The sequence below is a fragment of the Sminthopsis crassicaudata genome, chromosome 5 (assembly GCF_048593235.1).
Source record: "Sminthopsis crassicaudata isolate SCR6 chromosome 5, ASM4859323v1, whole genome shotgun sequence".
Classification (NCBI taxonomy): domain Eukaryota; kingdom Metazoa; phylum Chordata; class Mammalia; order Dasyuromorphia; family Dasyuridae; genus Sminthopsis; species Sminthopsis crassicaudata.
In genome coordinates, this window is record NC_133621.1 from 5,717,287 (window position 1) to 5,732,952 (window position 15,666).

At 33.3% G+C, this 15,666-nt stretch overlaps 1 protein-coding gene and 1 pseudogene across 3 annotated transcripts in view; one reads left to right on the plus strand and one right to left on the minus strand.

The window, feature by feature from the left end:
- Positions 1 to 15,666, minus strand: part of DGKB (diacylglycerol kinase beta) — a 675,591-nt gene that overhangs the window by 530,736 nt on the left and 129,189 nt on the right. The window lies entirely within an intron of this gene.
- On the plus strand, positions 5,420 to 7,140 carry LOC141542669 (pumilio homolog 3 pseudogene; annotated as a pseudogene).

Below are 15,666 nucleotides of genomic sequence, written 5' to 3' on the forward strand. Positions count from 1 at the left end.
TTGGGTTTGTCAAACACTAATTTGCTATAATCGTTGACTATCTTGTCCTGTGACCCTAACCTATTCCACTGATTGGGTACTTTATTTATTAGCCAGTACCAAATTGTTCTGATGACCAATACTTTATAATCTAATTTTAGATCTGGTACAGCTAGGCCACATTCATTTGAATTATTTTTTTCATTAATTCCCTTGAAATTCTTAACTTTTTGTTCTTCCTGAATAACTTTGTTATCATTTTTTCTAGATCTATAAAATAATTTCTTGTGAGTTAGTTCAGTATGGCACTAAATAAGTAGATTAATTTAAGTAATGTTTTCATTTTGATTATATTTGCTTAGCCTATACAAGAATACAGATAATTTTTTTTCAATTATTTAGAACTGACTTCATTTGTATGGAAAGTGTTATGTAGTTGTGTTCATATAGTTCCTGACTTTCTTTTAGCAGGTAGACTCATAAATATTTTATATTATTGCCAGTTATTTTAAATGCAATTTCTCTTAGTATCTCTTGGTGCTGCATTTTGTTGGTAATATATAAAAAATGTTCATGATTGCTTGTTAGGATTACAAAGTGATAATTCAGGTTGTCTAAACAATTCTCTAGCTCAGAGTTCACATCTTTAGTAGTTTACACCTTTACACTTCTATAAAGGATTTTACACATTCAAAGGAGTTTATACTTTTAAAAGGAGTTCTGAAAAGGAGTTTACACGACCTTTAAAAGGAGCAAGTTCATTGGTGAAGGAGTTCCCACAATCGCTTGGGAGTTCTCACTAGCCCATTCTCTGCTAGGATAAAAGAGAAGGGCAGTTGGGCAAGGAGTTAGTCTATGCTGGGATATTGAGTTTAGACGGCAGTCTAAAAGGAGAGTCTAGACTGGGAGAAGAACAAGACTTCCCAGGAGAACTTCAGGGAAGCTCGAGGAGATTCAGAGCCAGGATTCAGAAAAAAGAGGATTCAAGATTCTACCTTTGCTCTGGCTGAAGGCTCCAGAAGCTTCCCAAGAAAACTGCTCACAGAGGAAAAGATTTTACAGAAAAGAGATCTCCTCCCAGAGAAGGATTATAACTTGGAGACGACAAGACCTTTACAATTGCTGAGGATTTATTTTATATCCTGCAACTTTGCTAAAGTTGTGGATTGTTTCTACTAGCTTTTTAGTTGATTCTCTAGGGTTCTGTAAAAAGAACCATTATATCATCTGCAAAGAGTGATAATTTGGTTTCCTCATTGCCTACTCTAAATCCTTTAATCTCTTTTTTTCTCTTATTGACAAAGCTACTAACATTTTAAATACAATATTGAATAGTCATGGTGATAGTAGGCAACCTTGTTTCACCCCTGATCATATTGAGAATGGTTCTGGTTTGTCCTTCTTACATATCATGTTTGCTGATGGTTTTAAATAGATACTACTGCTCATTTTAAGGAAAAGTCAATTTATTCCTATACTCACTAGAGTTTTTAATAGGAATGTGTGTTGGATTTTATCAAATGCTTTTTCTGCATCTATTGAGATGATCATATGGCTTTTGTTAGTTTGGTTATTTTGATATGGTCAATTATGCAAATAATTTTCCTTACATTGAACCAGACCTGCATTCCTGATATAAATCCTACTTGGTCATGGCATATTATCCTGGGGATGGCTTTCTGTAATTTCTTTGCTAATATTTCATTTAAGATTTTTGCATCAATATTTGTTAGGGAAATTGATCTATAATTTTCTTTCTCTATTTTCATCCTTTTTGGTTTGGATATCAGCGCCTGGCAATCTCTGTGTCATAAAAGGAATTTGATAGGAATCCTTCTTTCCCTATTTTTTTTCAAATAGTTTTCAGTCTTGGAGTTAATTGCTCTTTAAATATTTGGTAGAATTCACATGTAAATCCATCTTGCCCTGGATATATAGAAATATATATATATATGTATATATATACATATATATATATATATATATATATCTGATTAATATCAGGTTCTATTTCTTTTTTCTAAAATGGGACTATTTAATGAACAAAACCAGGAGGTCATTATACACTTCAACAACAATATTATTTGAGGATCGATTCTGATGGAAGTGGCTATCTTTGGCAATGAGAGGATCCTATTCAGTCCCAATTTATCAGTGATGAACAGAACCATCTACACCCAGCAAAAGAACACTAGGAAATGAGTGTGGACTGCTTGCATTTTTGTTTTTCTTCCCAGGTTATTTTTATCTTTCTAAATCTGTTTTTGCTTGTGCAACAAGAGAACTGTATAAACATGTACACATATATTATATTTTAAGATATTCTTTAACATGTTTAACATGTATGAGGCTACCTGCCTTGTAGGGGAGGAGGTGGAAGGAAGGAAGGAAGGAAGGAAGGGGCAAATTGGAACAAAAGTGTTTGCAAGGGTCAATGTTGAAAAATTGCCCATGCATATTTTCTGTCAATAAAAAGCTATAATTAAAAAATGGGACTATTTAAGTAATTTATTTCCTTTTTTGTTAATCTGGGCAATTTATATTTTTAGGTATTCCTCCATTTCATTTAAATTCATTGAAATTTATTGACATAAAGTTGGGCAAAATAACTTCTAATTATTGCTCTAATTTCTTCTTCATTAGTGAAAAGTTGTCCCTTTTCATTTTTGAGATTATCAATTTGATTTTTCTCTTTCCTTTTTCTAATTAAAATAACTAAAGGTTTATCTATTTTTTTCATAAAACCAATTCTTAGTTTCACTTATTAACTTAATAGTTTTCTTATTTTCAACTTTATTAAACTACCCTTTAATTTTTTAGAATTTCCCATTTGGTATTTAATTGGGGTTTTTTAATTTGTTCTTTTTCTAGCTTTTTAAATTGCAAGCCCAATTCATTGATCTTCTCTTTCTCTATTTTATGAAAGTAACATCTAGAGCTATAAAATTTCCCCTAATTATCACTTTGGTTGCATCACACATAATTTTTTTCAAGGTCAGATTTTTTTTTTCTTAAAAAAAATTAATTAAATTTATTATAGTTTTTTATATACAAACACATGCATAGATTTGGCCCTTGCAAAAACTTCTTTTTAAACTTTTCCCCTCCTTCCCTCCATCACCTCCCCTAGATGGCAGGTAATCCCATACATGTTAAATATGTTAAAGCATATGTTAAATACAATATATGTATACATATTTATACAGTTGTCTTGTTGCACAAGGAAGATTGGATTTAGAAAGAAGGTAAAAAAAATAACCTGAGGAAAAAAAAAAAACAAAAATGAAAGCAAACAACAGAAAGAGTTAAAATGTTATATTGTGCATCACACATATTTTAAGATGTTGTCTCATTATTGTGATTCTCTTGCATGAAAGTATTGATTATGTCATGATTTGATGTTTTACCCATTCATTCTTTGGGATTAGATTATTTAGTTTCCAATTAATTTTTGATCTATTTTCCCCTGTTCTTTTATTGAATATAATTTTTATTGCATCATAATCTGAAAAAAATGAATTTACTATTTTTGCCCTTCTGCATGTAATTCTGAGGTCTTTATATTCTAATACATGGCCAATTTTTGTATAGATTCCATAAACCACAGAGAAAAAAGTGTTCTCCTATCTCCATTCAATTTTCTCCAAAGATCTATCTTACCTAACTTTTCTAAAATTCTGCTTATCCCCTTAATTTATTTCTTATTTATTTTGTGGTTTGATTTATCTAATTCTGAGAGAGCAAGGTTGAGAACTCCCACTATTATAGTTTTACTGTCTAATTTTTCTTGCAGCTCTCTTAACTTCTCTTTTAAGAATTTTGCAAATATATTTGGTATTGATATAACTTCATTATGTATGGTACCCTTTAGTAAGATATAGTTTCTTTTCTTACCTCTTTTAATCAGATCCATTTTTGCTTTTGCTTGATCTGAGATTAGGATCACCCCTGAACAGCCCATATTTTTAAACATTAATATTTTCCCCTAATAATGTTACATAGTGATGAGTCATGGAATACCATATTTAACAAAAAAATAAATTCAAGGGCCACCCAGAAGACAATGGAAAGGTCCATGAAGCGTATGAGAAGATTTAAATCTATTGTGAACCAAGATTTATGCTTAGAAGATCATCATAAAGACATTGTTAGAGAGATGCAAGATAATATTGAAAGTTATATTGACTCATTGTTTTTCAGCCCTACTTGTTGGTCAGCACTAAGAGAGGTTCTGTTGGGGAATAAGACACCGAGTCTGAAGGTTTTTGTATTACCTCTTTATGTCACCTATGCCCACTTTTGACTTCTGTAGCCCAACTTGCAAATTGTTATGTTCCTGCTATATTATGCAGGAATGGAGATGCAAAGGTCCAATTTCTTCTGTTAGGTGGCTCTATCTGAATTGTCTTAAAGTTACCTATAAAAGTTGACCACACCTTGAATGTTTTGTTGTTCTTGTGATCAACCAGTGTTGCTACTGTGATGTATTCATAATAAAATCATTTAAATTCTCTTTGTTGGGCATTTTACCTCATTAATCAGGGTGAAAAGCCCAAATGAAGAATGTTTCTTTTCAATATTATATTCTGGATATTGGGTGGATACCCATATTCCTGATTTGTTCAAGACATATGGCCCAAAAGATCATAAGTCTTACGGCAGAGGAGGACAGGGGTGGTTACGATTTGCACCTGTGCAGAGAGTAGCTACTTTAGTGAGATCTCTGCCCTATGAAACTATTAATTAAATTATGTACAAACAGAAATAATGTTAAATATAATAAGAATTGTTTGGTTAGCATGTAATACATATTTCCTCATTTAAAGCCCATGATAGCCCTATGAGATGTAGGTCATAAAAGATAATCATTCCTTTGAACAGAGGAAATGATTAAGACTTCAAGATTAAAAAAAAAAGACTTCAAGATTAAATGTCTTTCTAATGTTCATACAGCTAAACAGTATCATCTGTGGGAAACAATCTAAGGTCTTTGATGATGCCAGGTCCAACACACTTCCCACTATATTGCTGTAACAATAAAAAAATTAAAAATCCCTCTATCTTCGTCATTGTGAAATGTTTTTTTTTTTCCATTTAAATGAGAGCTTAGTGGAGGCGGGAGTAGGAGAAATACTATTTATATAACATTAAATATTCTTGTGAAAAGTGAAGTTTACATGAAGAGTCCTTGGTCATAATTATAGATATAATACAAAGATTCTCTTGTTCAGACCAATAATCATTCAACTTGAATAAATATATCTATTTTCTACCAATAGCCTTTGGTTTCTGTAATCATGAAGAAGACCATAAAAAATTAAGACTAGTGCTGATTTAATTAAATTCAATAATTATGTACATTCTGTGTACCATCAAAGAACTGAAATTTTAACAGGGGAAAACCAGAAGAGATATGGACAAATCATTGACATAAGAAAACATGATTTTTGTAGATGTTCACCAAGTAGGTAATAATATTTATAACAGTGTTGTAGTTAGCACTTATAGGTTTTCAAAGCCCTTGAGCTTCAAAACTATCTTTTGGGGGAGGGAAATGAATGAGAAGAAAAGTCAAAATATGGTTCTCAAGTTAGAGCTCTTTATAACTAGCACAGTGGTTGTGCAGTTGAAAAACATCGAGTAGTAGTAGTAATATGTGCATGAAGCCAAAAGTTAAAAAAATACACAGGAAAGGGTGAAAAGAGATCTCAAGGGGGGAAATTAAAAGGATATTGATTCTAAATCTCCAAAGAAGTTTCCAAATAAAAATGATGAAGGAGGAGGATGATCCAAGTTCAGCTCTAAAATGTTTGAGAAAAGTAACATAAAAGTTGAGAAAACAGGAATGAAATGATTCAAGAAAAAACAGCAAGGGGAAATGCTGACTTAAAAAAATAACATAAAATAGCTCAAGAAAGAGCAGGAAGGAGGCCTGAAACATAAATAAGAGGTGAATATATTGCCCAAGAAAAACAGTACAAAATGGTTGAAGAATAAACAGGAGAAAGATTTGTTACCCAAGAAAACTACCCTAAGACAGTTCAAAAATAAACAAGCAGGAAATGTTGCAGAAGAAAAACAAGTTCTAGTTCAAGGATAGCAGTGATGAAACAGCAGCTAAACAAGTGAAAAGGAAAAAAAACACTAAGAGCAAAAAAGTCAATCATAAAAGCAATGGTGACATCATTTTTAAGACAAAGCCTATTTGGGAATACCTAAGAAGAAAAAAAAATGTGACAAAGAAAAAAAAAGAATAAAGTTGATGAGTGATTTACAGAAGCTGATTCAAGGCAAGATTAAAAGTATTGCATTTGCACATGATTCAACTCATATTATACAGTGTTACATTCAATATGGTAATGAGGAACAAAAGAAAAAGGCATTGAAGAATTAAAAGAGAATTAAGTTGAATTGAGAAAGGCTAAATATTCTAGAAATGTTATTAAGAAATTTCTCATGTACAGAAATAAATCACAAATTGCAGAAATAATAAAAAAGTTTTAAAGGCCAATTGTGGAAGATGTTGTGCCATGCAGAAGCATTGACAATACTGGGATATGCTTACAATGACAAAGCAGTTTGGGAACAGTGGAACATGTGGATAGAAGAACTATTTCAACTTTACAAGACAGCAATTCATTCATCTATGGAAAAAGTAATATGGGTACAAGGGTATAGGTAAGTAAGACACTATTATGGATGAGATGAAAGCAGTTCTCATACCAATGTCTCAAAAAGAAACTGCAAATAAATATTCACTAGTGCATAAAGTATTTTGAGACTTTTTCATCTATGTACCACCAAAACTGAGACTGAAAATGATTGAAGCAATCCGAGAAGCTGTTCTAGATTTTGAACATGCACATGACACAGCTAGAGTAGCTCTGTATTGTCTGTAGCACGGCACACCAAAGGACAAAAAGTTATTATCAAAACAAAGATGAATCATAATGAAAAAGTAGCCAACAGCAAACATTATCACTTAGTTTTGCTGGCAGCATCTGATTGTGTTATACTTTGATTATGAAGCAAATAGTTGCATCAGAAATCATCAGTTCCCAGCCAAGTATGGAAGGAAAGTTATGTAATGTTTTACATGGCCATGTGATGTCTCCTCAACCAGGTGGCAAGTATTTGGTGGCAGGAAATGCATCTCTCTGATTCCCCACAGTATATGGCTCAAGGCTAGCCAAATTCCCCAGGGGAAAAAAAAAGAGTATTAACTTGCTATCTTTGTATCCTCAGTAGCTCCCATAAGACTTACCGAGTCCATAGAATGGGTTTAACAAATCCTCCTAAAATGAAACAATGGAAACTGAATACTGAGAAATTATGACTGAACTTGGTCCCAAAGAAAATGGATTAGAATATATTTGTCTCAAATATCATTGTAGAGATGAGCACTATAGAATTGGGACAGTGCATACAAAATCAGATGGTTGATATGAGTGTTTTAGTTTTACTTAAATGACTTATTAAAAATTCTTTTTTTTTTTTTTTTGGTAAAAGATGGCTCTTAAGGAGAAGATCAGAGGGGATGGAGTACACCTTGAGAAATATAAATTGTATAAAACAAAGTGAATTTAAAATGTATTTAATATATTTAAATGCTTGTTTCTTGACCATGAAATATTAGTTGGATGAATGAAGGTAGAATATAATAAATCATTGCATGAAAGAATTAATTGAAAAGATGAATTTTTAGAACTATAAAATAAATAAATCAGTGAATTCACAAGTCTGAATCACTTGGTATTCACTTGCAAATGAACCCAAATGGAAAGAACCAGTTTGGTCCTTAATTTTAGACCTCAAAGTTCAGCAGAGAGAAGCAATGATCAGCCTGGATCCCTAGAGAAACATCTTAGAATGGGGTTTAAAGTATTTAGGCAGCATCCATTCTGTTGACAACCTTGATACTTGGATTCCTTCCTGTTTAATTTCCTCTCTTTTTTCATTTTGTACCTAAATCTCTTTTCTTCTTTTTCTCTTGGTTATAGCAAAGCTCTGCTTGGGGTAGGGAAATTAGAAAGTATGGGTGTGTGATAGGGAGATATAAGGTTTCCACACTCTTAATTTTTTTTTATTTATTTATGGTGCAGGAGAGTTCATTGAATAAGATTCCATGACAGGGAGCACTAAATTCCCTACAGAAACAGAAACAATCTATTCATCTACCCACACAACACAGGAGAATACAAATGTTTTTTTGGTAGTCATATAACTACATTTTTCCTCTTATTGAATTGTCCCAAGAAAGACTATCTTCAAATAAGCATAAAGCCAAAAGGGACTCTAGAGTTAATCTAGTTCAGTTTTATGTAATTAAATATTTATTAAGCACCATCTGTGGAGTCAGAAACAAAAACACAACAATCTATATATTCATTAAGAAGCATTCCTGAAGTTCTCCTTATGGAATACAACTGGTGCATAGATAAAGAAATACAAGTTACATATCCTATGTTCTTAATTTGGGAACCATAGAAGACTACTCCCAATAAATTCATACATACATTGCAGTGAGTTTAGGAGCTTGGAGAATGGAAAAGATATACCATTACTCTGTGTTTATATATTTTATTTCATGAATTTAAAAATATTGGTGTAAGAAGAGGTTTCCAGATAACCAAAGGACTCCATGATACAAATATGGTGAAGGACTCCTGTTCTATATACACTGATATCGATTCCTTGCATTATGTAGATAGTACTGACACCTTGAGAGTAACAGGACAATTCTCATATGTGTAAAAGGTGGAGCCAAAGCTGAACTTTAAAGGAAGGATGAGGAATATTTCAGATAGGAACATCAGCTTTTGCAAAGACATGGAGACACTGAATGTGACTTACATAAAATGCTGACTGACCAGTTTAACTAGAAAAGAAAATGCATAAAGATGAGAGAGGGTTGATATAAAGTCAAATAGAATTTCTTTGATATTCCTGATAGGATGAAGAAACTCTATCCCAGGATCCAGAGGGAAAGAGTAAAGCCAAGAGAGCTGCCAGACTTTCTCACCACAACTCTTGTCATTATACATACCACTATCTCTTCCATCACCTTCAAATGGAAAGGGAAAGGGAAATAGCCTGCTTCTCTTCACCTTGGAAGGAAACAACCTTCTATAATTTATTAGGACTCAGGGGGAAAAGATGGCAGTAGAAATGTGGCCAAATAAAGTTTCTCATGAGAAAATGTTTTGTCAATTCACAAAGTTCCCCCATTTGATTGCAAGCTCTTTGAAGACAACGGTGTGTAGTTTCACTTTTATGCCAAGTAAAAATTTTGAAAACTTAGGTAATTTAAAAGTTAAATTATTTAAAATATATTATTTATACATTCACAGCCTATTTTGGTGGTATCTAGAATGTAAGTTCTTTCAAGATAATAAAGATGTCCAAAGTAAGATAAAGTACATTATGTACTTTATCTTACTTTGGACATCTTTATTATCTCAGTCCAATGTGAATAATACACATTAGGAGCTTGTTAAATGTTCTTTTTTTTAATTGAATAACAATTTCCTTGACAGGTACGTGGGGCCATAATGCATAGAGAGCTCGACCTGGAGTCCAGGAACTCAGGAAGCCTTGAGTTCAAGGCTATCCCTCCACCACTTATTAACTTCCTGATCCTGAATAAGTCATTTAGTCTCTCCCTGCCTTAGTTTTCTCAATTATCAAATAGGGAAAACTATTAATATCTATATCTAGGACTGTTGTGAGGATCAACTGAGAATAAGCACAATGTCTAGCACACAAATACCATTTCCTTCCCACTTCCCCATTCAGAAAAAAACAAAACAAAACATGAGAAATGTGTTATAAATTAAAGACTAAGGAAGGTCTTTATTTTCTGTTATGCTAAGAAAAATCAATATTGAGATTCTGGAATATTTAAAAGAATCTTCATAAATGTATCTCAGAAAAAAAATGTTTTAAGAAGCCATGCATTGACTCTAGGAAATATAGGGAAAGCTGGGACTCCAACTTTCTTACCTTATCTGCTTAACGGATCTCCTGATAGTCAAACAAGGTACTAGAAATAACCCTCCCTCCTATCCTTTCTTGATATTCCTAGGCAATAAATAGAGCAGACACCTTGCTGTAATTCCCAACTCAATTAAACCAATTTATTTCCCTACTTTTGTTAGAATAATAGGAAGAGGACAAAGATCCCTTTAGAACTACAGTAGAAACTGTTTCCAAGGCCACCTGCATCACGGAAGATGTGGGGGTGATAAATCATAATGGAAGGAAGGTGACACAAAGACTCTCAGCAAGTGCTCTGCAAAGCTGAAATTCTGAAGAGAAAATGAAATAGGAAAATGAAATCACAAAACCAGTGGCCTTGGTACATTACATAGAGTGAGTATATTTTAAAAGCAAAAGTAAAAAAAAATAAAGTTATTTGCCTTCCGTTCTGCAGAGTAATGTTCCTCCAAAAAGTGCGAACATTGAACAAAGTTCAGAACATGCTATTGAAAATAGTATTTTATGGATCAGGATTTAATCAGGTTAAAAGTAGAACTTAATTCCAAGTGAGTTCAAGGTGAAGGAGAAAAAGCAGAACTGCAAAAAATAAATAAATAAAAGTATGTTGGAAAACATTGTTTACTATAAATAAATGCAAAAAATTGAAGTTTTATAGAGTAGTCAGCAGTTATGATTGGATATTCAGACTTTGGAAAAAAGAGTCAGGAAGAGTCAGATCTTTAGAATATTAGATGACATTAAAAATTAAAAATGGCTATAGCTCAAATGATAGAAAAGCTTGAGTTATTGACCCCCAAATCTCTTCAGAATCAGATATATGCTGTAAACAATTTGGAACAAAGAAAATGCTTTTGGTAGGTATGCCTGAATCTTATGACTCACTTAATATGAATAACAAGAGTCCCCAAACAAAACTGTGTCTATTGTGATGTCTTTCACAAAATTCTGCATAATTATGAAATGTTCTTGGAAGACATCTTGTTTTAAGTGAGTCTTTGGTATTCTACTCTGTACTCTAACATCTCACAGTTTTTCAAGTGCCAATAATTAAAAAGTACAGGAAGATCTTGTATTCTCTATGTGTTTTCTTCAATATATTGTGTAACTATAAATATATGTTATGATATAATATATAACCACTTCTTGGCTCTTGGAAAAGATTCATCAAATTCTAAAGTCATGCTATCAGAAATAGTGGCAAAGATAACAACCATTTATTAAGTCAGTCAGTAGCCATTTATTTTGCAACGAGTTGGTGCAGTAGAGCATTGAGCCTGGATTGAGGAAGACCTGAATTCAGATGTGGCCTCTGACACTTACTAGCTATGTGACCATGGGGAAATTACTTCACTCTCAGTTTTCTCATCTGTTAAAAATATCAGGAGAAGGAAATGACAGACCACTCTAGTATCTTTGCCAAAAAAAATGAGATCATAGAAAGTCAGAGAAAACTGAAATGACCAAACAACAAGCATTTATTAGTCATTTATTGTATGCACTGGAAAGGACACACATAAAAAGGCAAAAATAGGAAGGCTAGCCTTTTGTTCCAGCTAGATAAGTAGATGATAAATTATTAAAGTTTCCATTAAGCAGAATAATCCCTGAATTGCAAAAAGACTAAAGAAGCCGTATATTCTATTTAAAAAAAGCATTGGTTTGGTTATCCATGCACAGAAACAAATATTTCTTGGCACGTCACTGGCATCTTTTGGAAAGTATATTGGACAAGGTAAGAATATGGAGCTGACAAGGGATAAAGTTCAGATGTGGAGAGGAACCTAGAGAAGATGAAAAATAACCTCTAAACATTTGGCAGTACTTACAGAGAATAGTAAAATCCACCATGGACACAAATAACTATTCTCAGTGACCAGTCAATGGCTTAACAAATTGTGTTACAAGAATAAAAGAGAACAATACTGATCCATAAAGAATGACACATGTAATGAAAAAAAATGTCAGAGGAAGTTGGTCTAAGTGTACCTGATATAAAGCTATATTATATAGCAGCAGTCACCAAAACCATTTGGTATTGGCTAAGAAATAGAACGATAGATCAGTGGAACAGATTAGATACAAAGGACAAAAAAGGGTACATCTATAGCAATCTAATCTTTGACAAACCCAAAGATACCAACATTAGGGACAAAAATTCATTATTTGGAAAAAAAAGCTATTGGGAAAACTGGAAATTAGTATGGCAGAAATTAGATATGGATCCACACTTAACACCATATACCAAGATAAGATCAAAATGTGTCCCTGATTTAGGCATAAAGAATGAGATAATAAATAGATTAGAGTAACAGAGAATAGTCTACCTCTCAGACTTGTGGAGGAGGAAGGAATTTATGACCAGAGGAGAACTAGAGATCATTATTGATCACAAAATAGAAGATTTTGATTACATCAAACTAAAAAGTTTCTGTACAAATAATACTAATGCAAACAAGATTAGAAGGGAAGTAACAAATTGGGAAAATATTTTTAAAAGTAAAGGTTCTGACAAAGGTCTCATTTCCAAAATATATAGAGAACTGACCCTGATTTATAGGAAACCAAACCATTCTGCAATTGATAAATGGTCAAGGGATATGAACAGACAATTCTCAGATGATGAAATTGAAACTATTTCTACTCATATGAAAGAGTGTTCCAAATCACTACTGATTAGAGAAATGCAAATTAAGACAACTCTGAGATACCACTACACACCTATCAGATTGGTTAAGATGACAGGAACAAATAATGATGAATGTTGGAGGGAATGTGGGAAAACTGGGACACTGATACATTGTTGGTGGAGTTGTGAAAGAATCCAGCCATTCTGGAGAGCAATTTGGAACTATGCCCAAAAAGTTATCAAACTGTGCATGCCTTTTGACCCAGCATTGCTGTTATTGGGATTATATCCCAAAGAAATACTAAAGAGCGGAAAGGGACCTGTATGTGCCAAAATGTTTGTGGCAGCTCTTTTTGTTGTAGCTAGAAACTGAAAGTTGAATGGATGTCCATCAGTTGGAGAATGGTTGGGTAAATTGTGGTATATGAAGGTTATGGAATATTATTGCTCTGTAAGAAATGACCAGCAGGAGGAATACAGAGAGGCTTGGAGAGACTTACATCAACTGTTGCTGAGTGAAATGAGCAGAACCAGAAGATCACTATACACTTCAACAATACTGTATGAGGATGTATTCTGATGGAAGTGGATATCTTCAACATAAAGAAGATCCCACTCACTTCCAGTTGATCAATGATGGACAGAAATAACTACACCCAGAGAAGGAACAGTGGGAAGTGAATGTAAATTGTTAGCACTACTGTCTATCTACCCAGGTTACTTATACCTTCGGAAGCTAATAACTTAATGTGCAACAAGAAAATGGTATTTACACACATATATTGTATCTAGGTTATATTGTAACACATGTAAAATGTATGGGATTACCTGTCATCGGGGGAAGGGAATGGAGGGAGGGAGGGGATAATTTGGAAAAATTAATGATAAAAGTGTAAACAGAAAGAAAAAAAAAGAATAACACATGTGGGGAAATCAGATAAACACTGGTGGAAACATTTGCAAGAGAGGCAGAAGGAGGACAGCAGAGCCAAAAGAACAGCTTATATAATGATTATAGTGATGCAAAACAATAGCCCTAGAGAAGTGAAGGACTTCAGAGTTTCTTCAGTCTACCCCCCCTTTCTTTAGAAGATAAGAAAAATGAGACACAGATAGATTCAACAGCTTGTCCAAAGTTGTAAGGTGTAGTGCTAAGGTTGGAATCCAAATAACTTAATGTGAATTCAAATCAGTTCTGTGTGCACAATGTCTACTGGAAAGGCAACAAAGCTCTAGTCATCAAGTCAACAAACATTTATTAAGCTCTTTCAGGCCTTTTACTAATTGTTGGCAGTACCAATCAATGCAAAAAGAAGTTGGCTTCCTCATAGGGAGGTGTTTATCATTTTCTCAACTGCACATGACACCTTCACAAAAAATTGACCATATATAGGGCATAAAAAGCTCACAACCAAATGCAGAACAACAAGTGTTATATGTACTTTTGAAAGACCACCATGCATTAAAAATTACATGTGATAAAAAGTCATGGAAGCTAATTATAGGCTATTTGGAAACTAAATTATTTCATTTGAAAAATGATTGTGTCAATAATCAAATCACAGAAAGAATAATTCATTAAAGACAGCACATCAAAATTTGTGGGAAGTAGTTAAGAACTTAGAGTAAAATTTATAATTCTAAATGCATATATCAATAAAAGAGAAAGAACACATTGATGAATTGGGTATGCAACCAAAGAAAAACCTAGAAAATAATACATTTTAAATCCCCAATTAAAAAACAAAATGAAGGGGGGAGAGCCCAGATGGCAAAGAGTTGACAGGTCTTTGAGCTCTTTCTGGCTTCCCTCAGAACAATAGGAGATGAAGAGTCTGAACCAGTTTTGAAATGAAAGAACCCACATATATGTGGAATGTAACAAATTTCCAGCAGAAGATAGCTTGGAAGAACTTCACAAAAGGCTTGTCTCAATTGGTCAGTGGGAGAGGCAGCCCAACACAGGAAAACCCAGAATGAAGAGCTTCTGTGACTGGGGGAATCTAGCTCTTAGCCAAAATACAACAGCATCGGGCACTCTATTCTTGTTTAGAATCCAGTGGATTAGCAGACTACCTGTGAGACCTCCAATGCAACTACAGAAGGCAAATGGTGAGCTCCTGAACTCCAGCATAACAAGCAAGACTTGGTCATGGACACCCAGAATGGGAAGGAAGTCAGCAGCACTAGTCCCATTTAGTATCACTGCCACCTGTAGATGAAGCTTGGGACAGTCTTCTGTTTGCCCTAAGAGTAGACCTCAACCTTTAAAAATGAGCAGAAAAAGCAAAAAAAGCTCTGACCATAGATAGGGAAGAACAGATCTCAAACTCTGAGGATACTAAAGGCAAAACATCTCCAGATGAAGACACAAAGTGAGTATGAGTTGGTCTTAAACTCAAAAAGTTCTCTTGGAAGAATTTAAAAAGGATCTGAAAAGAAAATTAGAAAAAAAAAAAGTGGGAAAATAACTGACAACTCTAGAAAAGGAAACACAGAAATTGTCTGAAGAAATCACTTTTTAAAAATTAGTTTTGGTGAAATGGAAAAAGAAAACAACTTAAAAAACAAAATTGGTGAAATGGAAAAAAAAAACAATGAACAAAACAACTCATTTCAAAGTTCAATTGCCCAAATACAAAAAGAGATTAAAAAGCTGATTGAAGAAAACAATTTATTAAAAATAGGAATTGAACAAATGGAAGTGAATGACTCAATGAGACATCAAGAATTAGTCAAACTTCCCAAAATGGAAAAAAAATACAAGAAAATGTAAAATACCTTTCGGGATAAACAACTGACTTGAAAAATAAATCCAGGAGAGATAATTTAAGAATAATTGGACTGCCTGAAAATTATGATGAAAAAAGAACCAAGACAACATTTTTCAAGAAATCATCAAAGAAAACTGCCCTGAATCAGAAGATAAAATAGCCATTGAAAAAATTCATCAATTACCTCCCTTCAAGACCCCAAAATGAAAACTCCAAAGAATGTTATCACTAAATTTCAGAATTATCAAATAGATACTTATGGGGGTGGAGCCATGATGGCAGAGTAAA